Source organism: Lygodium microphyllum, chromosome 2 (assembly GCF_053477565.2).
Source record: "Lygodium microphyllum isolate KBCC chromosome 2, Lygodium_microphyllum_v1.1.10, whole genome shotgun sequence".
NCBI classification, from domain to species: domain Eukaryota; kingdom Viridiplantae; phylum Streptophyta; class Polypodiopsida; order Schizaeales; family Lygodiaceae; genus Lygodium; species Lygodium microphyllum.
Genome location: NC_141136.1, coordinates 115,416,845 through 115,442,480, shown reverse-complemented (window position 1 = coordinate 115,442,480; position 25,636 = coordinate 115,416,845). Strand labels below are relative to the sequence as shown.

General features: G+C 43.5%; 1 protein-coding gene and 2 pseudogenes across 6 annotated transcripts in view; all 3 read right to left on the bottom strand.

Annotated features, from left to right (window-relative positions):
* Positions 1–25,636, bottom strand: part of LOC148040208 (pentatricopeptide repeat-containing protein At2g33680-like) — a 65,710-nt gene that overhangs the window by 20,391 nt on the left and 19,683 nt on the right. The window lies entirely within an intron of this gene.
* On the bottom strand, positions 15,618–17,597 carry LOC148040210 (uncharacterized; annotated as a pseudogene).
* Positions 20,092–21,538, bottom strand: LOC148040209 (uncharacterized; annotated as a pseudogene).

Here is a 25,636-nt window from a genome sequence, read left to right as displayed (position 1 = left end):
AATTCAGCCTACAAGAGAGAGGGAGGAGAGACTGTTGGTCTAATTTGCAGCCATTGGAGGACCTTCTGAGACTGCCAAGGGTAGGAGAAGACCAATCAACAATAGGTGACAGCATCTACAGGCTGTTAAGACAAGGCAACAGCAATAAATGACTGATTTTCTTCAATTCTTTGCATCTACAAGTTGTTGTCGCAGGGTAGCAGCTGCATTTGACTGATTTTCAGTCATTCTTCGCAACAAAACTTTGAATTTTCTCTCTCTACAGCTTTCTCTCTCATCTCCCAGCCATTTCACAGCCTTGCTCCGAAGATCTCAGCATTTGGACCCTTGAAGGCTAAAAAACTGCAAATTTCTTTGCTGTAAACCCTAATTTACAGTAGAAATTAGGGTTTAGCAACAACCTCAGGAAGTATGCTAGAAATTGAAAGCTCCAAGACTTGGATTTTGCAAGACCGAAGGTGAATTTCATCTAAATTCAGGTGGAGGACTAGCGAGCCATTGAATTTGGGACATTTCCATCGTCTATGAAGTGGATGAAAGCCAATTAAGTGCCCGAATCAAGGGGCAAAACAGATTGAAGACTTGCTGGTCACTTTGGACAGTAAGGGGAGTTTGGATTGCGAAGGGGATCGGGAGAATCCCATTGCAAATCAACTTTTTCTTCATTAAAGCTAAAGAAATACCGAAAGGGGCGCCAATTTTGGGGCCAATTGGGTGTGCATTGTTCAAGATCAATAGGTAAATTTGTATTTTCAGCTTTGCATTAATTGTTTGCTGCTGTAATTAAGTTGTAATTAGGGATTTACCACCCATCCACATAAGGAAGGCTGGTTACAGCCGCAAATCTCAACCCTATGCAATAGGGTAGTCTCTCTGTCCATTCATAGATAGCTTGTGGTGCAGACGCCTATGACCTATGGCTGGCCCTGATACTGTGTTTATGAACCGAACAAAGGCTACACTTGCTCCGAATTTTCTGGCTGAATAGAACTACGTTGAAGACATTTTTCTTAGCCCAAAGGGGTTTTATGAGGTCATGCTCAAATCCCCTCATCATCGGGATGCTTTTAGGCAAGCTTCCATTGTCTTATGATCACAAGTTGGTGCATGTTGTTCCATGAGGCCAATGGTGGACTTTACAGAACTACTAGCAAGAATGCCCAGTTTGGGTGAAGTGGAGGGTCGCCCACCTGTGTATTGGCCTCTTTTGCTTGACGCCATGTCTAGCATTGGCAAAGTGTCTGGCTCCTCCCAGAACTCAAGCTGTCAATAGAAACAAAATGTGCATGCTTTGGGATACCTCTCACAAGCGTCCCACTTGGTTATGTGTGAATTATCGTCATATGCAGTCCCAACACTTCCATCGTAAATGGGGAGCTTTCGTGGGACATTGTTTCAAATGTGGCCAATTAGGGTATTTTATATCGGAGTTTATTGAAAGGAAAGAAGTGACAAGACATGCAAATGAAGTGCATGTTGTACAATAGGATGGTCCTGCCTCACATATGCATATAGATGCCCAGCCCCTAGGAGAAAATTTGGACAAAGGAAAACAACTACTTTCACCCCCCTCTAATGATACCCATGGTGGCTGGTAAAAGGTGCATTTGAAGAAGGGAAAAAAGTCAGATGATGTTCAGCGTACTAGATCCTTGGATGATGCATAGAATGTTTTGTGCACCTATGTGCACCATAAGGATAAACCTTTGTCCTACAATACTAGTATTACACCTTTGAGCACTAAGACAAGGTTTAATCTAGAGGCCCAATAGGAGTCACCACATAGTCCTCCTAAGCGTCTAGCTTTTGATAAACGTGGTAAAGTAATTACTCCATGGGATTGTGGATACCCGCACCACCACAGTACAGTTGATGTGGATCAACCCTCAACTTCTAAATTATGTAGTAATGGGACAAATGCTTTTGCTATATTGGTAAACTTTTTGGATAAGGATGCCTCAAACTTGATTTCCTTTTTGTTCGTCATGAAGCTGGCTACATGAATGTTCGGTAAGAGTCATAAACAAACAGGGAGAACCCTACACTATCATGGCTTCAAGCTTTTATATGTTGGTGTTTTTGCAGGAACCCATTCGGGTGTATTGTTGATTGTCCAAGAGCACTTTCAGCCAATCATGATTAAGAGAGAGGTATTAGGAAGATTCATAGTTGTTGAAATTAGTTATGATGTGGAAGTACTATGGCTAGTGGGCTTGCATGCTCCTAATGATGTTTTTGGCCATTGAGTTATGACAATAGTTGCAAGAGTGTCTCTCTTGGAAGACCTGGATTTATTGTGGGTGGTTTTAACATATGCCTCGATTCATCTCATTCAACTTCTTGACATGGACTAATGGATTGACTTGAATGCCACGACTTGGAATACTTTCCTCGGAATGCTCAAATAACGCAACAAGTTTAGCTGCTGATGGGATCTCTTTTGGAAAGTATCAATGAGTTCTACTCAATGGTGGTGTCATGGAACCCTTTCCTCTTCGCCGATCTGTTAGGCAAGGTTGTCCGTTGAATCCTTTGTTCTTTGCCTTGGCCATTCATCCCATTTTGACGATGTTGTTGGGTATGGCAACTAATGGCAAGGTGATTGAACTCTCACTTCCTTCATAGGAGCAATCGGTTGTGGCCAAGCTTTGGCTAATGACACTTTCATGTTTCTCAAAGTTGACTTGACAATATACGAAGAGCAATGGATACGTGGGACTTGTTTACTCTTGCTTTGGGACTTGACACTAATGCCTCTAAATCAGCCCTTATTAGTTGCATTGAAAGTGATTTTTAGATTCCATTTCAATCTTCTTACACACCATGAAGCCTCTCCCCCCTTTGGACTGAGATACCCCTTGGTGACATTGGATGACATATGGTCGACTGTATTTGGGACATGCTTTGATCAATTGGGTATACCACTGGCTTATACATTATAAGGATTGGCTTGCCCAAAAGGGCAACACCATCTGGGGTCTCCAAAAATGTCAAGCGTGGTGAAAATTTGTGGTGATGACAAGTTGGCTTAGCAAAACCTGTCAAATACAAGGCCTTCATTTCGCAAATGTTGATTGGTGCTCTTCCTCTTGCCTTTGTACTCTCCAAGCACCAGATTTCTGATGGTTGTTGCTTCTTTTGTTAGACCTTTGGGGAAACCTCTTGCCATCAGTTCCTTTCTTGTTTAGTGGCCAGGAAGGTTTGGTAACTACTGTTAACCAGTTGGTCCTGAGTAGTTGGGCTATCGATGCTTCCGAAAGATTTGGTCTTTGGACATCCCAAGTTCTGTGCTTTTGAGATTATGTTTTGGTAATATATAGAATTACCCATTCATGAAAAAAAAGAGGGAGAGAGAGAGAGCATGTGTATGTGTCCAAATAGATGTAGCCTAGGTGGTTAAGTTGAACACGTGGTGATCACAAGGCCTTGGGTCCAACTCCTACATTCCGCATGGTCATTAAGTATTGATGTAGAAAAAATGAAGATTTGAACTTGGTTCAACGGGTCAATAAAATAAGTGGGTTACCACTAGGGTAGCCACTTCAAACTTGATTACCCAAGCGGGAGAGAGAGAGAAAGAGAGAGAGAGAGAGAATGTGTGTGTGTGCGCGCGCGCGCACGTGTATTGTGAGGGAGTCCGCATGTAAATATTGAAGGAATCCTATTTAGTCTATCTTATCAAATGCTGTTGTGTTGTAGTGGACAAATAAGTTGATGTAGGCTGAGCGCTCTTTCCAAAGGTCTTCCTAATATCTATGAAGAAGTGGATGTCCAATGCCCTTCTGCTCAAAAATTCTACTGCAAAAAGTGGCACAAATCTGCCCCAACGTATGCTTGAATCATGCAGACTGAGAGCTGAAGAGGGCAAACTGAAAATTCCCCAAAATGTTACCCAATGTGCTGAAATTCGCAATTTCTGTACACCCTGCTAGATGTAGACTGCTGCCAAGGATTTTCAGTGTCACTGTCTGGTAGTTGAGTGTGGCCGCCAAGCAATTCATTGCTGCCGCCAAATAGGAGTTGCAGGTAGATAGGTGGTGGAGCTGCAAGCACAAGTGAAGCTCCACATGACAGGTGGACACATGGCAGGGCTGCAAGTATAGCCTTTGGTGGAGCTAGCAGGTCTGGAAAAGCCTCTAGGGATTGCAAGGAGGCACGATAGATAAGGGTAGTGCTTGCAGTGTGAGTAGAGCCTCTGGCAATGAAGGTGGCAAGGACGAGGTGGTAGTGGCTGCACTACTGCTCACACACCTGGGCCAACATACCCTATATCACCAAGCACTGCGAGTAGACCTCTGGCAATGAAGGCGGCAAGGAAGAGGTGGTAGTGGCTGCACTACTGCTCACACACCTGGGCCAGCATACCCTATATCACAGTTGTCATGTTTTTCATGTGTGCATTGCACTATATTACATCCACCATGCTTGCTAGGCTACATCTTCTAAGACCAATCAATCAAGTCAAGCATGAATCTCTGATATTTAACATATGCAGCCAGGTATGAAGTCAAGTATGGCCAGAAGAAGAGTACCAAACTTCAAAGCCATTCATGATTCAAGACTTCAAGTGCCTTAAGGAAGGTTACACAAAGACCTTGTTCTTCTACTAATAGAAAGCAACACACAGTACCTTAAATGTTTCCATTTCATTGCACCTTCTGATTCAACGTGTGGCACATGATTGAGAAACCCCCTAGGAGAAATCGGCCTTGTGAAGGTGCATAAAGAAAGGTGTATTGAATACCTATAGCCTTTCTTCCTCCTCCCATGCATGATTGAATTATGTGCCAATGTAATAGCACTCTAATTGTCACACAATATGCATGTAGCCATATTTGTCAGCAGGTATGATATAGTATTGTATGATACAATATGGTACTAAATTGTACCTCAAGTTTTTTTTAAGATATGGTGCAATAAAAGTATGCTTTTTAATTTGAAAACATAGTGTGATAATTTTGGACAACACATAATAGAACACATATTTAAAGCCAAAATAACAATGCCATTAGAGTATAAGATGATTTCAAGAGGGTAGCAACCCAAAACCTCTATGGCATATGACACATGGGCAACATGCGTTAGAATTAGATACATTATAGTAGATACATGATATATCATACAAAAAAGAGAAGTGTAGGGTAGATGAAGAGAGAGGCCTAGGATGAGCTATCACTATCATCAACATGTTCAATATTATCTGCATCCGAGTGCTCGTCAAGAGAGTCCGAAGATGACTCCTTAGAGGTAGATCCTGAGATGCTCTCAGGCTCATCCTCATTGATGAGGTTACCATCATCATTAAATCACTAATCTCTAGCAATGACATAAAAGTGAAATTTGAATAGTTTTATGATTACACATCACACATTGCAAACATGAAATCGAAAAAAAAAAACCTCAAAACTGAACTAAGTCTTGACTCTTATGGTTTACCTACTTGGAACTACCCATATTGAGCATTATTTGCATCATCCAAAAGTCAATGTGGCAATAAACTAGCCCCTCTTGCTGTCATGTGCTAAATTGATTGCGCATCTTTGTTTGACTGAGAATAGGCACTCCAATTTCTCTTATATGTCCTTAAGGGCAATCTTGGGTTGTTCTCATAACTATGGATTAAAGAGTCTTAAGTGTTGTGCTAAGAAATGCACTTAGCCACTTAAACAATCCCAAAACATGCTTATTTTAGGCTTATTTTAGCCAAAACCCTAAAACGGGGAGCGGATCGAGAAAGTTAAGTGGGAGAGGATCTAGAGACTAGAACCCTAATTTTCTATAAATTGGCAGCCAGCCCTCCACTCTTTCACAATCTCGTTTTTGCAAGTTTCAGGTGTTACCAGCTTGCTACCCACACCCCAGTCAAGGAGGACATCTCAGCCCTTGTTGTCCATCAATGTTCCCTATAGTCTGGCGCCTGTTTCCAGCCCCTCACACGCTGATTGCTGCTGTTTCTGCCTGGCGACTGATTGTTGTTCATCTGCACTGCTGTTGTACAGCTTGCCACGCCAGCAAACTGCTGCGTTTGCAGGCTCTAGCCGCCCTGACAGTTTTCTCTCTCCTTCTACAGTCGCTGCAGTCTTTCTCTTACTTGCCTACAGTCGTTTTTATCTTTCTCCTAGAGGCTCCGTTGTTAGTCTTTCTCTCTCCTGGAGGCTCCGTTTTTAGTCTCTCTCTCTCTTGCAGGCTGTGCTGCCCGCGTTTTTAGTCTTTCTCTCTCCTCATTGCTGTCTGCATCAGATCTAGCTTCTCACTGCTGCGTTTGCTGGTGTTCGACATCTGGAGGCTGCCTTGCTGCAATTCGGGATCCGTTCGGAGTACGACACACTCTCCAGCTCATTACCCCTGCCCTAATCCTAGAGATACAGGAGTTCGAGGTTCAGTATTCATTCACTGCATAGTGTGTTTGCTGCATGAGCATCGTATTATTAGTAGTCATATCATTTCATTTATTCACTGTGTTCATTGTCTCTGAGTTACTCTAACCCTAACCCTAACTGTGTTCTTTTTATCAGTCTGTGCTTTGTCGTTCGGTTTCTGTTTATGTTTCTGTGTTAGGGTATTTTTCTTTACATGGTATCAGAGACTGGTACTCTCTGAGAAACCTAGGCCTTTGATCTGAAAGCTCTTCGCAAGAAGCAAGAACCATAGTAGGTTCAAATGACTTCGAACACATCAACACCGATTCAGTCTCCAGATCAGCCTATGCCGAGAACCGAGCGAGAGTGGGCCAATCAGCTTGCTCCACAAAGTTCCAACATGGTGGGAGAAACATCTGAGTACATGGAAGAAAAGATAGGCAAGCTGACCTCTGAGGAATATAAACTGATCATAGCCTATCGACAAAAGAAGATTGAGGAGCTCGACCGAAGGATTGCCCTTCAAGAAAAGCTTCTAAATGAAGGTATGCATGGATTTCACTCTTCAGATGTTGCGCGTAAGTTTGATGATGTTGCAGGGCCGTCAAGACCTCCATTAGGGATGGGCCCCCTCTTGGAGAACAAGATCTGGAGTATGTTCCATTATTTCAGACTCTTCCGTCCTCTCCGATGCAAGGTACTTTTGATTCGTCTTTTGTACCTTCTTCTTTTATCTCTTCTGTTTTGCAATATTATGGTAGAGATCATGTGGAAGAAAGAGTCCAATTTGTTAACTACGGAAAAGGTCCTCTAGAGGACCAATTCTTGTATGTTAACACACGTCACGGGGATTATAAAAAAAAGCCAAATAACTCTTCTTCTGTTCTTTCTTCTTTTCTGTCTACTTCACAAAATCAAAATGAATTTGGTATTCCTTTCACTTCATTACATGGTTTATCATCATCTTTACAATTTCATTTTCAGTCTTTAAATGATAAAAATGAACAAAAAGAATCTGCACCTCATACACCTCACTTTTAAAACCCACCCATTCCACCATATTCTTCCGCTGCTTCATCACTTTCACTTACACCATTTACATTTCCATTTCAGACACCTCATGTCGCACCGCACATCACACCGGGGGGTTATGAAAACATAGGCACATCCTTTAGGACCTCAGCGGGGTGGTGTTCCACCTACCTCATACACACTTTCGGGATCATTGCAGCTTGGGTATCCCACTCAGTCTCTCCTAAGTGTGGATCAATTGCCTCCACAGTTTGCCTCCATGGCATTGCCTAGTGGACCTTCTGGTCATAATGCTGTGTCCTAGCCTTACTTTGGATAAGGCTACTGTGTCCCAGTGCCTCCACCTACACCGGCACCTTATGGAAACATTCATGTTCCAGTGCCTCTGCATCAATTGGCACTCATTGGACACTCACAGCCTACTTCTACCTACCCACCTCTTCCCCCTCCTTCTTACTCTTATCAGACACTCTCACCTCCACCATCATCTTACTCCACCCACCTGACACCTCATGGTTCTAGCTCATCTTCTGCCAAGAATGCATTTAATGACAAGACTCATTTTAACGGGTTAAACTTTACTACTTGGTCGAATTTGATGAGACATGTCCTTGATTCACAGAACCTATGGAATCTAGTACAAGGGTTGGAACTCCAACCCGATCCCGCATTTGTTCCATACGAGGTCATCTGCTCATGGAAGGCTAGGAATGCCTCCGCTATTGTCGAGCTGATGCAGGGCTTATTGCCAGAGTTTCATTCTCAGCTTCAGCATTTTGACTTAGCGTCAGAGCGATGGGCACACTTGACTAACCGCTATGCGGCTCGAGATAGGACCCGTCGTATTAATCTTGACCATGAGCTTCAGCTTTTCAAAATCACTGACCGGGATGACTTGAAAGTCAAGTTGGCTGAGTATCAACGTCTCCTTGCTGAATTCTCCACTACACGAACTCCCAAGTCCTCTGACAATCAAGTCACATTGTTCCTAAATAAACTCCCCAAGAAATACTTCAATTTTGTGGAAGGAATAGTTTCAAAGCCTACCATGCCTACATTCTATGAATTTGAGTATCAACTGTTGTGTTACGTACGGTTGTTCGATTAGTTTCATATGAATTCCTCTTCAGAGAGGGCTCTTCTTGCTCATTCTTAGAAAGGGCAACAAGGGAAGGGCAAACCAAACCAAATCTCCACTCAAAATCAAAATCAAACTCAAAAGCTAAATTAATCTGGGGATTCTCAAGGAAACTCCCAGTCACAACTCAAACCTGGGTGGCAAAATGTACCTAAAAAGAATAGGTATTGTCAACATTGTCAAAAGGCTGGCCATTTTGACGACGAGTATCGATCAAAGGCACGAGGTACAGCACCAAAACCTAAGTCTCAGACCCCCGCCCCTCAATCGGGCAACCCCCAACAGGGGATGCAGGGTGATGGCAAGAGGCAGTTTAAAGGTCAGACTCACACTGCCACCGCACAGTCATCTCAGTCAACAACGTTCTCAACTCCAGAGGGCTTGTCTCACTGGTCTACAGAGGCCCATATCGTCTCCATAGAGACATCAAATGCGAGTCTCGTCCACATCTGTGAGTTGCCTCTCAACAAGGTTATTGCAAAGGCCCACACGTCACAGCCGAGCACTTCAACTCCAATTTGGATTGTGGATAGTGGAGCTATACATCACATGACTCCTATAGAGGACATTTTCCGTACCCGAGCCCCCTGTAACCGAGCGGGTCCGTGTAGGAAATAACTCCTCGGTTAAGATTCAGGCTCAAGGTTACATCAGTTTTGCATCAAATGCAAGCTGGAGTGGGTGCCAAGCAAATTTTTGGATTTTCTTATGAAGAAAATTATATTTCTCTCTCATCTTGGCTTTCTTTCTCCTTCTAGTAATTTCTCAAAAGATCTTAGCAATTCTTAGCCATTTGGAGCAGATCTCAACCATATTTGGTGGACAACAAGAGGATTTCTACTGTAAAACCTAAATTTATGCAGAAATTAGGATTTAACAGCCAGCTTAGGACCCATGCCAATAGGAGAAGGCATCGTACACTAAATTCAGCACTTGAAATTTGTGAAATTATTAGGGAATTCAGATGCCAGCCCATTCATTGTAAATTGGGGTAACATTTGGTCAGTTTGCAGTTCCATTTATGCAAGTCCTAGGTGAAAAGTAAAGGGACAACTAGCCCGAATTGCTTGTTGATTGTTATTACAACTAGGGGCTTTTGAAACAGCAAAGGAGATTGTGAAATCTCAGCTTGTACTCATTTCATTAGCAATCAAAGTTAAAGAAATACCGAAAGAGGCACCTATTTTGGGATCAACAGAATATCGAATGTCCAAGATTATTAAGGTAAATTGTGCATTTCAGTTTATGCTCAATTATTAGTTGTTGTAATTAAGTGCTTGATCAAGTTTTACCACCCTATCCAAAGAGAAAGGCTAGTTTCATAGTTCCATTCCTAGGACACCACTCAATCCCCTGATTTGGTAGGCCCAAGGCACCTAATTGCAAGCTGAAGCTTTATGCTAGTGTTGATTTTTGCTTTGAACTGAGAAATTACAATAATATATCTTCATATAATGAGATACAATCAAGCAGTGATAATGCCTCTCAGTATGGACACTCACATGCAGGAGAAGAAAATGTAATGCCTAATCTTGGACAAGGCTTAGGCCATGGACAGCAAGTTGAAAATGTTGCTGTTAGGCAAGACGTAGGGCCTTCAAGGCATAATGATGCTGATAACTAGCAAAGTGAAGAGGAATTTGATGACTAGTTTAAGAATTCGATGAGGACAGCAGCAAATCTCTTGGCTGAATTGGCAAAGGATCCTCAATTCATGGAGTTTTTAAATGCTCCAAAGAAGGACAGTAAGGGCAAGAAGAAGAAATCATCTTCTACACCTTCGGGACAGCAAGATGCATTGAAGGAAATGCCAAAGCCTTCATTTGAAGCTCCAAAAGATGCTAATGAAGCAAAACAATTAATACCTATGGGGCAAGGAATACAAATGCAAGGCCATCATGGAAGTGCCAATCTAATGGATTTTGGACAGCCACTTGGGCATGCATGCTTTGATGGGGCAATCAGGATAATTTGGTCATAGTACGATTTTTCATGCTATGGTTGGACAGGGGACCGCATACGGAAATGTATGGCACAAATCCCTATGGTATGCAACAGCCAATGCATGGTGTGTAAGGCCCAATGTATTCAGGTATGGCTGGAAATTTGCAAACCCTATGTATGGCAACATTGGCTTGATGCTTGGGGCACAGAGTAGCATGTTTGATAATGCATCTACACCCTCGAATGCTCATGGGGCTCAAGGAATGAGTGTTGGTCATGCAAATGCTTCCTTTGGTATTGGTTTTGATGTAAATTCAGCGAATGCATCCTTTTTGCAACAACCAGTGTATGACAACTTCGCACCCAAAGGGGCAACAAAAGACTATGATGAGAGTGAAAAAGCAATGAAGTTTGAGTCCTTCAATGGTGCATAAGATAGGCTAAAAGCTTTGACTTTTATTCAACAGTTTGATGTAGCCTATTCAAGGGGAAACTTCAAGTCCTCGAAGATTCGAAAGGTAGCCATTTTTTTAAAGGGGAATGTATTGTAGTGGTGGTCCACTCTTTTGATACAAGGTAGAGCACTGTCAACATGGGTATAATTCAAGTAAATATTTTCATCGAATTGATTGACAATCACCTTTGAGGTGGACATCATCACAACTTAGAATAAGTTGGATGCTAAGGAATATAAGAATTTGGAGCAATATAATAAGAAGTTTTGGGATGCATTGCTACCTATTACTTCTCATCGCCTTGTACCCCTTCATGAGCAAGTGGAAAATAATATTTATGGACTGTCTGAGGAATTAGGGATTTTTGCATTAAATCCACCGTGTCTAGCATGCAGCTCATAGAGACTGCTGCTACAGTAGATACTTTGTTGCGTGGGAAGGATTTGGGCTTCATAGAGAGTGGGGAGAAGCCGAATAAAAAGTTGTTGAAGATTGAGAAAAGGGGGAGATCTGAAAATCAGCCTAAAAAGAGGCCAAAATAACAAAGAAAGGGCTCGAAATCATTGGCACGATGTAGAAAATTGATGACTATAAATAAATGCTTTATTTGTGAACAAGAGAGTCGCATTGCAGGGGACTGTCCCAATAGGCAACAAGCTAGAAAATCAGAAAATCAAAGAGATCCTAAGAGAAAGAAGCCCAAAACATCAATAGGATTGGTGTCTAATGATGTTAGTGATCAATCCAATGCTGATGCTACTGAGTTGTGCAGAGCATAGGGCAAAATTAGAGATCAACATGCATTGATTTTCTTTGATAACTGTGCATAGGCCAACTTCATCTCTCTTGACATGGCAGGCCGTCTAGACATCAGAGAGGATGAGATGGGACCTATGGGAGAAGTTGAAATGGCATGTAAAGGCCATGTAGAGCTTGTCACACCACTCATTGGAAAGCTTCAATTGCATATACAGGGATATATGGATAGCGAAGAGTTCTTTATTGCTCCACTTGAGGGTTGTGATGTGTTGCTTGGTATGCCATGGTGTCACTGTATGAATGCAATGATTGATTCTTATGCAAAAGATATCACTATTCAATGTAAGGGAAAGACACTCATACTTGATGTAAAATTGAAAGATGAATCTATCCTTCTTATATTTATAGCTGTCATTTCTAAAGTAATGAAAAATCATCAGCGTACTTGGTTTTTACAAAGGATAAAGATGATAGTGAGAATGTTGGGAACATGTCTAAGTTAGAAAAGGATCGCATGTCATTTTTTAAAATGTATGCGGATTGCTTCTCTCAATCACTTCCAGGGAAGCTACCGCCTGAACGGCATGAAGACCATGGCATATAACTTATCCCTGGAAGTAGGCCACCTAACAAGCCACCCCATAGAGTTAGTGCAGCCCAACAGGAGGAGATTATGAGTCAGGTGAATGAGCTGTTAGAAAAAGGGCCGATTCAACTTGGCTCATCTCCTTTCTATTTTCCAGTTCTTTTCGTGCAGAAAAGGATGGTTCATGGCGTACGTATATTGATTATCGTGCTATGAACAAGATCACGATAAAGAATCACTTTCCGATTCATGGATCAATGATTTTATGGATAGATTGCAGGAGGTAGCCATATTCAACCGTATAGATTTGAAAGTGGGTATCATCAAATATGCGTTAGACCAAAGGATGTGCCTAATATAGCTTTTAGAACATCTTTTGGACTATATGAGTTTCTCGTCATGCCTTTTAGGCTTATGAATGCTCCAACCACTTTTAGTCGGATGATGGATTGCATCTTCAGGCCACATAGAGGATTTGTAAGCACTTTCTTTGATGGCATTGTTGTATGTTCAAAGAATAAGGTACAATATAGAACTTAGAAGACACTTGGACATTGTGCTCAATGAACTACATGAGCATAGGCTAGTATCAATGACAAGAAAAGTGAATTCTTTTTGCATGAAATCCACTTTTTGGAACATATTGTATCGGCTGATGGTATTCGCATGGACCCTAGAAAGGTTAAGGCAATACGATCATGGACACCTTTGAGAAATGTGCATGTGATCCGTAACTTCTTGGCTTTACGTTATTACTACAAAAAGTATCTATGCGAGTTTGCTGAAATTGCATCTCCATTGTATGCCTTGCATAAGAAGAACATGAAATTTCAAGATGCTTTACTCTTGTCGATAACATGTGATGCACATGGCAGTTATTTCATGGTAACAAGCTAAGGACCCTGAGCATGTAGTGGGTGTCAAAGACAAAAGTTGTAATAAGTTATGCTAGTTGGGCTTCGGGGGTCAATTGATGTTAGTTTTGACCTTGGGACAGTTATTTGGCCAACAAGTGTCAATGGTAATACTAGGGACTAGCATTAATTAATTAATTAATACAAATATAAGGGTCAATAGAGGTTACGGACAACTCCAGGTTACAAATGGCCTAGCCAGTTTTTTTTTTTTCAAGTAAAATGTGGCTGATTATATTACTCAAAAAAGTTGATTACAACGGAATGTTCATGCTCAACAGACAAGTTGGAGCTGATGCAAGGTCACAAATACATCATGTATACAAGCCTCTCAAGGCGGTATAGGGGGGGTGGGGGCAAAAAGCCATGGGGGGGGAGAGGGGGGATGTATCGCCAACTGGGACTGCCTGCCTGCATCACGAAAAACAGGTCCTGGCAGCCCCAAGTGCACATGAAATGACCATGGAGCTCCTGACAAGCCCTGTACCTAATCCCATTGGCCACGGAGAGAGTGGATGATGGAGATCCAAAGCTCTGCTAAGGTCGCCTATACTGACAGTCTCTCTCCGCCGAAAGCCTCCTGACAACGTGCCTTTCAGATATGCCATCCAGTAAGGCTCCCTATAATCTCCCATACCTCCAAGCGGTCTGCTATGGGCTCCTGTACTTGTTGGATGGGTAGAGTCTCCAAACCGACCACTGCGCACAACCCTACCTCGATAATGAAAATTGTGTTTTGCATCTCGGCCTCATACAGAAGGTGACGGCCTTGGCTGACTGCCTGCCAGCAGAAGGCTCCCCATGAGATACATCTAAGGCTGGGTGCCATACAGCGAAAGATGCAGCAAGCTCCTCTCCACACGAGCTACGCCTCCTTACATGACCAAAGGCAGTGCTTTGGGGTTTCCAAAGGCTGCTGCGTACAATGCTTACAACCTCCCTCCTTCTACATCTTGGCAAGCCAACTTCCCACCACCAAGCCTCCATGTGCTACCAACAATAAGAGATATGACACCCTCCTTGGCCTCCAGCTATCCCATAGGCGGCACCAGAATGACCGTCGAAAAGGCTCCATAATATTGTGCCCGCCCAGTGCCTACCACGTGTCAGCGCCCACTCCATATCCTCCTGCATCAGTATGTGTCTGTCAATCCTGGCAGTGTACTCAAAGAACCTGGGTGGCTTTTTGGCAACTGCCATGGCTGGCCATAGCCACTCTCCTGGATTCCACTCCAGCTCATCAAGTGGTCTGCCCTCCCAGATCCAAAGGTGCCACTCCCTGAGCTCCTCCCAAAAGACATAGGGGTCCAATCGCCATGTCTTCCCTTGAAGGCCCACCACCTGAATCCTTCCCCACAAGAGGGCGGCTATCCCCTCATCCTACTACCCTTTGTCAAGGGCCAGACGTCCCTCCTCATGCACTGCGAAGAAAGTCCCGTGTGGGGTGCCACCCATCACTCTTCCTGCCACCTGTAGGGGATGCTTGTTGGTGAGAACCTAGCTGCCCATACCTCCCCAGGCTCTATCGGCTCTCGTATCGAGGAAGCAAGCCACTCCAGAGGTATTGTTGTCTCTATCTCCCTTCTCAACTCCACTCCCCTCTGACAGCCTGATGCTCACTATAGTACCTCCTCTTCTACCATCCTGTACACCTCCCACCATGTCCTGATGGTTTCAGGCCAGCCTCCTAACCAGCCCACTGGATGTGGGTGCGCTCGCCGATCTGTTCTTCTTCCGATCTTTGACGTGGGGATTCCAAATCACCGGCGGCTGAAGGTTTATCTCCTCGTGGCAGCCTGGGGGGCTCTATGTTAGGGCCTTGCAGAGGCCCTGCCACACGCGGAGTAGGCTGCCTAGGAAAGGTGATTTGGGGAGGGTGATCTCGGCTGATGCGAAAATCCATCCCAAGGACGGCCTCTACTCACCGCCAAGCCTCGGTCTACAGTCCTGAAAGCCCTCCTGCAATAAGACCTTCCAGGTCTGCCCGCCTAGTGTGAGGCCACGGACAACTAGCTTGCCCAAGAGAGCCATACTCTGATATTTTGGGTCTATGATCCCGAGCCCTCCCTCTAACCGATGCCGTATGATGGTCGCCTAGCCTAGCCAATTTAATTATGGATGGGCACATTTAATTTTGGGCAAGGTCAAAAGTGTCACACTGAAGCAGTGCGGAAGTGTATGACCAAGACAAAGAGTGAAGAGAGAGAGGAGAAATGAAATGAAATGATATATTAAAGTCTACAAAAGGCCAAAATGACCCATGAGACCATGAGTTACAATCATGTGTATGAGGGTACAACTATCTAGGCAAAATATGTATGTAGCACAAAGAAAAATAAGAAAGGAAACTAACTATGGCTGTGTAAAACATAGAGCTCTATCTAGTAACAATGAGCTCCAAATGGTATAATCTCATGTGGGTATGGTGGACCTAGCTCTAGCCCAAGAAATAATCCCCTGTATCCGCCTATGAAGGTGTCGCCAATGTCTGCGTCAAGGCCTAGGACGTCTAGATCGGCTAAGTTGAATGGCTCGATCAATCAGTACTCCTTATCTGTGTGTGGACTGTGGCAGTGAGAGAGGCTCTCGTGTGGACTGTGGCTGTAACTGTATTGAAGTCTTCTGAGTCTCCTTTGCAAAGAAGTCTGTGAGCTGCCTCTGTGGAGGGCGTCGATGTCTGGGAGCAGCTGCACTCCTGAGGCGCATGTCACAAAGCTGTCGTATCTCAAGAAGAAAGAGGCCAAGGCATCGTTGATCAGTAAAATCCATGACTCTGGATAGTGGTCCAAATCCGTCTCTAAAGAGACAATGGAAACGACCACGGACCTCATAATACGCTGGGCAATAGCAAATATAATGCTCCTCTATCTCTGGCTCTAATTGGCATATCTGGCATATGCACTCCTTTGGTGGGATGGATCTATATCTGCCAGTCTCAATCTCTAGCTGATGTGAGGGGTGCGCAACTGGCCAATAGTACATCTAATCCCATGGGAAAGGTGGGTGTCCATGTATCTCGGGCGAACAATAAATCCATCATCTGTAGTATGAAGGAAATGCACGCGGTAGAAAGCCATCTTTGTCCCGAGCTCCTACCCTAGTATCAACCATGTCTGTCTGATATCCAACTAGGTAAGATCCATCCTAATGATCTTGCGGATCTCTAACCTGCTCAGATCAAGAGATGGTGCATCAAGGGAGTACTGGAAGGGGGGTAACTTGTCCATGCTAAAGCCATGCAGCTCAAACCAAGCCAACATCTGTGCATACCAACATGAAGTATCACCCTCTCTAGAAAGCTATCTGGAGGACTCAAGGGCCAATCGTGCATACCTGTGTCTGGGTAAGTCCCATAGGCTATGTGTATATGCGACCGATCAGGTGAGGGCCTCTACCACAATCGGTGTAGCTGCTAGCTTGGCTTTTATGATCTCATGTGGCACTGAGGCCTTACATTTGATCATCCTGGATATCATGGACACTAAGGGTTTCTCCATCGACTTCCATCCGTCATAAGTGCACCCTGATCTGCTACGGTGGTCAAGACTAGGCCCCCATATCTGTACTCCATAAAGTAGTGTGGATGTGACCAGTGTATTGAAGAGCCATAGCTTGGTGCGGGTTTCTTGGAATTACACTTGTGAGCACATCCTCTCCAAACCACCTAGTGCTGTGTATCCACGAGTCAGTCTAGTGTATGCTGCCTCTTGCATAGAAAAGATGGGCCCTGTGAATAAGACTCCTAGGTATGCATAAGAATCCACATACTCCAGCTCCTCAGATCCATATGTGAATTTAGGTGTTGATCTCCTGACCCACTCTGGTGTAGTATTAAATACCATCACCTTGGTTTTACCAAGATTCATTGAAAGCCCACTGTCTAAAGTATAGGAGTGTAGTGCATCCAAGTGTCTCTGTAGACCCTCTGGAGAGTCAGCTATCAATACAATGTCATCTACATACAATAGGAGGGGTATCCAAGTGCCAACTAGTGGAGCTCCTCTATCTCCTTCCTGTGAAATGTAATCAGCAATCCTATCAATGTACAGACCAAATAATGTCGGAGAGAGGGGGCATCCCTGCTTCACCCCAATGGTGGAGTAAATAGGTGCAGAAAGGCCCTCCGGTGTCCGGACTCTGCCCACAACTCTCTCATACAATGCCAAAATACCCCAACTGAGCTCTTTCGGTACTCCCATGGTATACAATCTATTTATCAGCCTGTCTCTCGGTACTGTGTCAAAGGATTTGCGGAAGTCCACAAAGCAACAGTAGGTCCGTCGGCCATGGGCCCTTTCCTCCTCAATGATCGCTCTAAGTGTGAGGATGTGATCCAATGTGGAGAAGCCTCTCCTAAAGCCAACCTGTCCCTGTGCTCTAAGACCCCACATCTCTGCCCACCTGCTTAACTCATGCTCAAGGATAGAAGCATATAACTTAGCCAATGTATGCCCAACCATGATAGTCCGATAGTTACTGGGTAGGATAGGCACAATAGTGTTCATGCTCCAGCTTTCTGGTAGGCCTTCACACATGGCTCTGTTAAACATGTAAGCTAGGAGTCCTGCCACCAAATCTCTAGCATGGATCAAGTGCTCGACTACTAATCCATCATGATCTTATGCCTTTTCTATGCTAAGTCTGTCAATGGCCTCTCGGACCCTACTTTCTGTAAAGAAAGTGGTGGTCTCTGGACAAGGCTCAAGTGGGTCAAGAAGAGGTGGCTGACCCTCCACAGTATAAAGACTAGCTGCATACTCCTCCCATACAACGGTGGACGTAATAAGTGTGGTCGGGCAATGCTCTCTGAAAAGCCTCCGAGCCTCTCTAGAGTTCTGGCACAAGAATAACTGATATAGGTCTCACTCCAGCTAGGCCGAGAATGTTCTCTTCTTCAGCCGTGTGAGGCGTCTAAAGAGTATCTGTGCCTGTTTGTGGATAGTGTGTAAACGCCCCGAACAACGTAGTATGCTTAACAATTATGATATTCGCTTGTTTTCGAGATTTGATATAAAAGAGAATGAACACTTACACCTGAAAATGAAAATTACTCACAAAATTACAGCCATGAAAATATAAAAGTAATGGAGACAAGATTGAGGGTTGAAGATGGGCAACCTCTCCCCGAAGGAATGTATTTCTGCTCAACCCAAGTCCCTTAGGAAAGAGCTCAGTTACAATCAACCTGAGAATGAGGAGAAGTAATTCTCACTCTCACAAGATCATGCAAAGATGTACAAGCACACACGCACTATCTATAATGCAATGATAAGAACTGATTTCTTTACAGTATGAGAGAAGAAAGAGGGGAAATCAGCCTTTCCTCATCGTTGATCAGCAGTACATGGATAGGGCTTGCTTCTTGTTGCTAAAATAGAAGAAAGAGCTTGAGAAGGAGGTACTGTAATGAATTTACAGGCTTGATGTCCTGTAAAACAGCAGTGATAGAAGAGGGAATATGGACGATTTTGATAATGGAGAAGTGGGGGATGATGATGGGGATGGATGGGGCCAGTTTCTGGCTATCTATGGGTGTTGTACATGAGTTTACAACAAAGAAAAATGATGCTGAATGAAGAAAAACGAGCTCTTATTTATAGGAGAGGGAAGAGCTAGTACAAAAGGGGAAAGTGAAGTAGCACAAGACAAGTGTCTAGCCACATGTCATGAGATGTGACAAGTGGTGGGACACTTGGAAACTTGTGTGACAAGTGTCTTGACACTTGTCTCTTCTCTATGGCCTTCCTTTTTGGGCTGAATACTGTCAAGAATAGAAACAACCAAATTTAGTAAGCACAGTCAGAGTACAAAATTTACTATTTTTAGAATGACATCCCTATTTTTTAGAACTAGCATTTTTAGGCTAATTCGAGGCTCCTAAAATTTAGGGACCTCCTAAAATTTAGGGACCCCCCAATATGGGTGTCATATGAAAGCTTTTTCCGTGTACATCGCAAAAACAGTATCAAAATCTTCATGTGACTTTCCTATGCAAAGAAATGTGCATTTCAAGCTTTCAGTCCACACATGCACATTGTACAAGCATTTCATAATCATGCCATCTTGTTGATTGTAACTGTCTGTTTTGGCGGATCTAGCCCACACTTCAAGGCATCAATCCTTTCTGTATGCGAGTCTAACCCTGATATGCATGAGTTCTGGTCATAGGCGCCCAATCGGACCATATAGGTGGAAGTGTGAACTATCTTTTCTCTAACCCACCGCGTGAGTCCACCATAATCTGTAACCACTCATCAGTGGCCAGCTCCAATGCACTTTTCTTTATATCTAATTAGTGCAAAGGAAACAAATTTAATAAATCATTATATAGACAAATTAATGAAAAAGGATACAAATTTCATTTCTATAAAGTTGTGACATAGTGGACCCCAGTGCTCTCTCTCTCTGTAGGTGTGCTCTAGTCTCACGGCACTCATCATCATACTAGCTGTTCTGAGGTGTCACCCTGGCGGAGGCTCTTTGTGTGGGTCGTGATTGTGGAAAGGCTACACTTGCAGCGATGTATAGGACCTCACTGAACTGCTGAGTCAGCTCCTGTAGTGGAACGTCGGGGTCTGCATCATGTAACAACCTAAGGATCTCCGCCTCATAGGTATCCTCTCTCTCTTTGGAAAAGAGGTATCTCGGGTGCCGGTGAGTTGCATGATGGGTCTGCGTATCAGTGAATTGGAGGTCAATGGTGAATGATAGGTAGACATTATCCACTGCAACTCCGAGAGGGCGTAGGGATACTAAGAGGTCCTGGATGTGAGATATCAGCATCGGTGGGGCAAGAACATAGTCTACTATGCTAGCACCATGTCGGTGAGGATAACATGTGAAGGCGTTGGATAGGGGGTATCTAGCCAGGCCATTAAGAATGGCCAACCTGTGTGTTGTGCCCATCTCCACAAGGTATCTCCCATATTCGGTGACTTTCCCCATATCTTGAGATGTCCTCTCTAGCTATAGCTTTGACACATCCTGCTCCTGTAGCATATCCTCAAATGCATCAAAGAAAGACACCTAATGGGAGGCTGTCCTGGCATTAAAGTCTCCTAGTAAGATAACCTCTTCCTCCTTTGAGAGCTCCCAAATATTCTCATCCAAAGCCACATATGGTGATTTCCCCTTGGGTGGGGCGTATTGGGACGTCATAGGGGGAAAATAGCATATGGCAACATACAAAGTGTGTTCCTCACTACACACTCTTACCCACATGTATCTGGCTTACTGATCTCTGCGGACTACCTAGATCATCTGCTGTAGCTCCTTGAATAACACTGCCACTTCTCCTGACCCGTGATTACTGTGGTCTGTGCATGTCTCCTTCCTACAAGCTAACTCCCACCTATAGCCTGTCACCCGTGGAAGTGTAGTATGTGGTCCCTGATCTGTCTCTGAGTAGAACACTATATCTCTCCCTCTGAATGTCTCCTCAAAAGCTTCCACATCCAATCGGAGGGCTCCATTACAGTTCCAGACTACCACTGCAAGGCTGGTCCCATAGGTCCCATATGTCTCACGCCGTCATTTGTGGCACCTCTCCATGACTACCACTCTCCCTCCTCTATAGAAGGCGAGTTTGCCCTCCTCCCTGGCTGCCTTAATTTTTGGCATGCACTCCCTCATGTGGGCTAGTTGGGTTGGTGTGAGATCGTCACCCAAAAACACACCGGTCCCCTTCAATGTACGGCGTTGAGCTAGGAAGCCTCTCTAGCCTCCATGATGGGGAAGTGGAGAATGAGTGCACGCTCTTTTGAGCTCTCCCTTTTTGTGCTTTTCTTGCCCACTCTCCAAGGGGAGACATGCGTGTCTTTCTTAATATTCATTAACGTGTATAGCACCTTGGTGTCCTCATCCACTTTTTCATGCATCTTCAGCCCCATCACCCGAACATGAAGTGCTCTCATTTTTCTTTTTTATTCCTCCTCCAATGTGTCATTGATTATGGTTGTTGTAGGTGTGTGTGCTAGTGTTTTCCCTTCTTTGCAATTTGAATCCATTGCTCCGCCTCCTCTACTTGCTATTGGGTTTTCTTGAGTATCTCTGCCCAAGAAACAGCCTCCTTCGTCGTCTCCTCCTTTTTTTGGAGTTATTGTACTTCCTCTTTGATGCGGGTGAGCTCCTTGGTCATGCTAGGATGAATTTCTCCTTCCTCTAGCTTGGGGCTGAGTTGAATGTCAGTCAGTAGCTCCCTAAGTAATTGAATCTCCCCATCTTTGGCCTCTATCTTCAATTCCAGCTTTTTAATCTTATCGTTCAGCTGCCTGTTCACTAGGCTCAGTCTGTTGTCATACTCCTTGACTTTGTTGATGGCATTGATAATCGTCTGCTCTATCTGGACCTTCTCCATTTTGGGAGTGAACTCCGTCTTGTTGTGTTGGGCACAAGTTGATTACGACATATTGCTCCACCGGTGTGATCACAATTGAGGGCCTTTGAATATAATTCCAATGCCCTCCCTGTTGTTCGGCCCTTCCTGGAGTGATGTGATCTCCGCTCTTTCCTGAAGTGACGTGATCGACTAACGGGCAATGGCGGCAGGAGACGGGAGAACCGATGGGGCAAGTGATGAACGGAACGGGGCAGTGAACGAGAGAGAGAGAGAGAGAGAGAGAGAGAGAGAGAGAGAGAGAGACCAGTTACCACTATTATCCACAGACGGACAAGTGACGGACGGACGGAACAAGTGACGGGCGGACGGGCTAGTGATGGACATGCCAGTGACGAAAGAGAGAGAGAGATGACAGGCAACGGTGATAGGCAGTGACGATGTTGTGATGTTATGAGGACAGTGTAAAAAAGTATGGAATGCATCATCATCCGACTTCTTTATTGATCTAGAGAGTCAATGTGATCTGAGCCATTAGTACTAGTGTGAATTGCATGGATTTTACAATAAATAATATCAAAAATAGGCTAAAATTATCCAAAAATCTAGTATTTTCAGAGGTTAGAAAGAGCTTTTAGATTAGGATGACATGCAAAAAAGCTAGCTGCTTTTTCAGCCAGTTAGGGGATTTTCACAAGAAGGACAATTGATGAAATCACGCGCGTCGCGATCCCTGTAAACAGACTGAAAACTGCAGATTGAACTGAAAGAAGAAGAAGGAGTGATCTGGGAGATCCGTGGCTAAGCATCATGCGGCTTTACCCCCCTTTCGGAGCCAACGGAGCCATTAGATTTGGGTTCTGGGCAACAGAGAAAGAGCCAATTTTTATGATCCACGTTTTTGGTCTAAGAAGGAGATCCGAGAGAACTAATGCTTGGAGATTGCTTCTGAGTAGTGCAAAGATTCCAAGTTCTTTCAATACATATTGATTCAATTCATTGTGATTTGTTTTTGTCGTGTTTACCACTTGGGTATTCTCTATCTTCTCTTCCATCTCCTATCTCTACTTCCTTCTACTTCTGATCCCTGGTGGATTCGACCTTTTGACAAAAACCCCTCCGACATTGGTGAACCTGACATGAAATCGCGTCACAAAAGAAGGAAAGATAATATGGGAGAACCTTCAAATACATTCTCCAGTGATGTTTTGCAACAGTTGGTGCAAAATATGAATATGCTTATGCAGGTACAACAACAACAGGTGATGCAAGCTTTAGCTCAAACACAAAGTGTTGTGATAAATGCTTTACAAGCAGTTGAGCGTGAGGTGAAGTTATTCAATGGCAGGAATGTATCTACATATGTATATATCTATGCTCAGAAGATGGTATTTTGTATTTGTTACTGTTCATGAACTGAAAGCACGCATTACTGAAATATTCTTGCAGGATGCAGACTGGGTAGCCTTCAAGAAGACACTCGGGGAAGAATTTTACATTGCAGACACCAGTTTGATTACGCGCAAGACTTTTCAAGAGTGGATTTTACAACCCAATAAGGGTCTTGTGGCTACGGAATTGTTAAGAGAATTTGAAAGTAGATTTGAGCAGTTGAATCTCGCAGAATAGCAAGCTCTTACAAGTCAGAAAATTGAATTGTTTCTACAAGCAGCTGATCTTGAGCTTCAAGAGAAGCTTGATGATTTGCTGGAGGATCAGACTACAGAGACAGGTTTAAAAACAGAGTGGAGACATGTCAAGGAAGCTGTTATTGCACTTGTGAAGAAGCATAGAAGAAGAGAAAGATTGCATGTCTCTAGCTTGTCCACTGTTACGGGCAAAACAGTTGAAGTATCCAGTAAGCCACCTGCTTCTGTGGCTAACCCTATGGCTGTACTTACTATTGTTCCCTCTGTTAGGGAAGATGTCTTGGATGAATTGGTCAAAGGGATACGAGATCTTCAATTGAAGGTTGCAAAATGGAATGAAAAAGGACAAGAGGAAAGGGGACGGGCAGCAGCCTCTAAACTTGAAAAAAGATGTAGGTGGTGTGACAGTTTACAGCACGAGAGAAAGGATTGTACTGCCTATCAAGAGGCCTTGGCATGACAGCTTATCTTTTGGAAAGATGGCAAGATCCATGCACAAGAAATGCAATTGCCTCTTGCTTTGAATTTTGAAAAGGAAGGTATGCAAAAGTTGTTGGAAGACTTGGCTGTGCGAAATACTTATGCGGCAGTACATGCTTCTACTTTTGGTCTACAGTTGGATAGAATGCATGGCCAAGTGATGGTTGGTCCAAAGCCTGAAATATGGACACATGCTTTACATGCAGCTGAAAAGAGAAAGGTCACTGATATAGTGAAATGTCTCATGCACGGCAAGACATTCGTGGCATAACTGGTTGGGAATCACCAGTAGATGCATATTCAGTGTATGCATATTTAGCAAAGGTACAAAACACGAATGTACTTGTGGAAGAAAAACGAAAAAGAGATGAAGATATTGCAGGGACATCTAAAAGAATGACAAGAAGAAGTGTGGATCAACATAAAGCTGCAAATCGGCCATCTCCCAAGCATGTTATGGAAGAGGTCAGTCAAGAGTAAAAACAGGATAACAAACAAGAGGGCAAAAAGAAAGGCAAGCAGCCAAGATATAATTTGCAATCTGACATTGAGACAGCCACAGATCTTAAGAAGATTCTTGAAGAACGGATCTTAAACAGTCGGGTGGAATTTATCTTGGGAGAGGTGCTTGGCATTGCCAAGCGAGAATTTCATGATGAGATCATTGACATAATTAAAAGGAAGCGTCAATTTCTTGGTGATACCACTAGTGCATTGCTGCAATTTGAAGAGGAAACTGGTTTGTTGGGTATTCGGCCTGAATATGAGCATGAAGTAAGTACAATATTATCTATGTAGGATGCTACTAATCAATGGACAGCATGTGAAAAAGAGAAAAAAGTGGCTGAAAATGCATTATCTTGTAGCAATATGTATTGTGGAGTAAGGCAAATGCATCAATATGGAGAAGAGACTCTAGGATTTATTCCTCGAAGTCACTAAACAAAAAATCATTGGGCTAGAGCTACCACTGAAACAGTAGTGAAAATAGGGGAACGTAAAACTCCTTGTGTTGCTTTACTTGACCATGGGTCTGAGATAAATGTCATTGAGCATAGATTGTATGAAAATGGTGCATGGCCTGTGGACACTGATCATGGTTGGCGTATGAGGGCTGCAAATAAATCTTCAGGGGAGCTCTATGCTGCATGTCCTAATGTAAAAGTGACAATTGGTGATGTACAGGAAGAGCAACACTTCTTTGTGCAAGATAATTCCTCATATGCAGTGATTTTGGGACAGTCCTATATTACAGATGTACGTATAGAAACAAAGGTGCTTGATGATGGTTCTGCTTATGCAAGAGTCAAAAGCAAGGATGGGAGAAAAGCAGTCCAATTTCTTACTGTTTGTGTTAATCATCCTAGAAATCGTGATACGCTTCGAGAGTCTCCCTTGGTTCCAAATGCAAGGCAATTCAAAGACCTGGACTTTCATTAAGCATTGCTGTAATGCAGGGCTACAGTAGTGTTGTTCAGAGGGTGTACTCGCCTCTTGATGAAATGAAGCATGTATTTACTATTGGTAATTCTCAATTTACAGCAAGCAGTTCATGTTGGTTTAAGCCTATGGAAGCTATGTGTAGGGCTGAACGCATATCTATGAAACGGGCTATTAAGAAACTGAGATCATTGGGCCTGTTAGCTGAAAATGATGGCATTTCAAGCATCTTTTAGGGCTGAATATTACTGACACTATGGCTGAAATTTTAGCAACTATACATGCAGAAAATGAGATTGAAAACAGAGTGTTGTCAATATGTTCTTTGGATATGTATGATATTATAGCATTGTTTGCTCAACAGGAAAGATTACAATGGGCTAAAGCACTTGTGGAGACAAAGTATAAGACAGTTGACAAAAAGGTGAAACCAATTGCTTTGCCACTTCCACCAGAGAGTGAGGGTATGTATGAAAAAGTGTCAAGGCAACCAAGCTTACGGGATCCTAAAGATATAGGTCATCAGTTTACATGTGAAACATTAC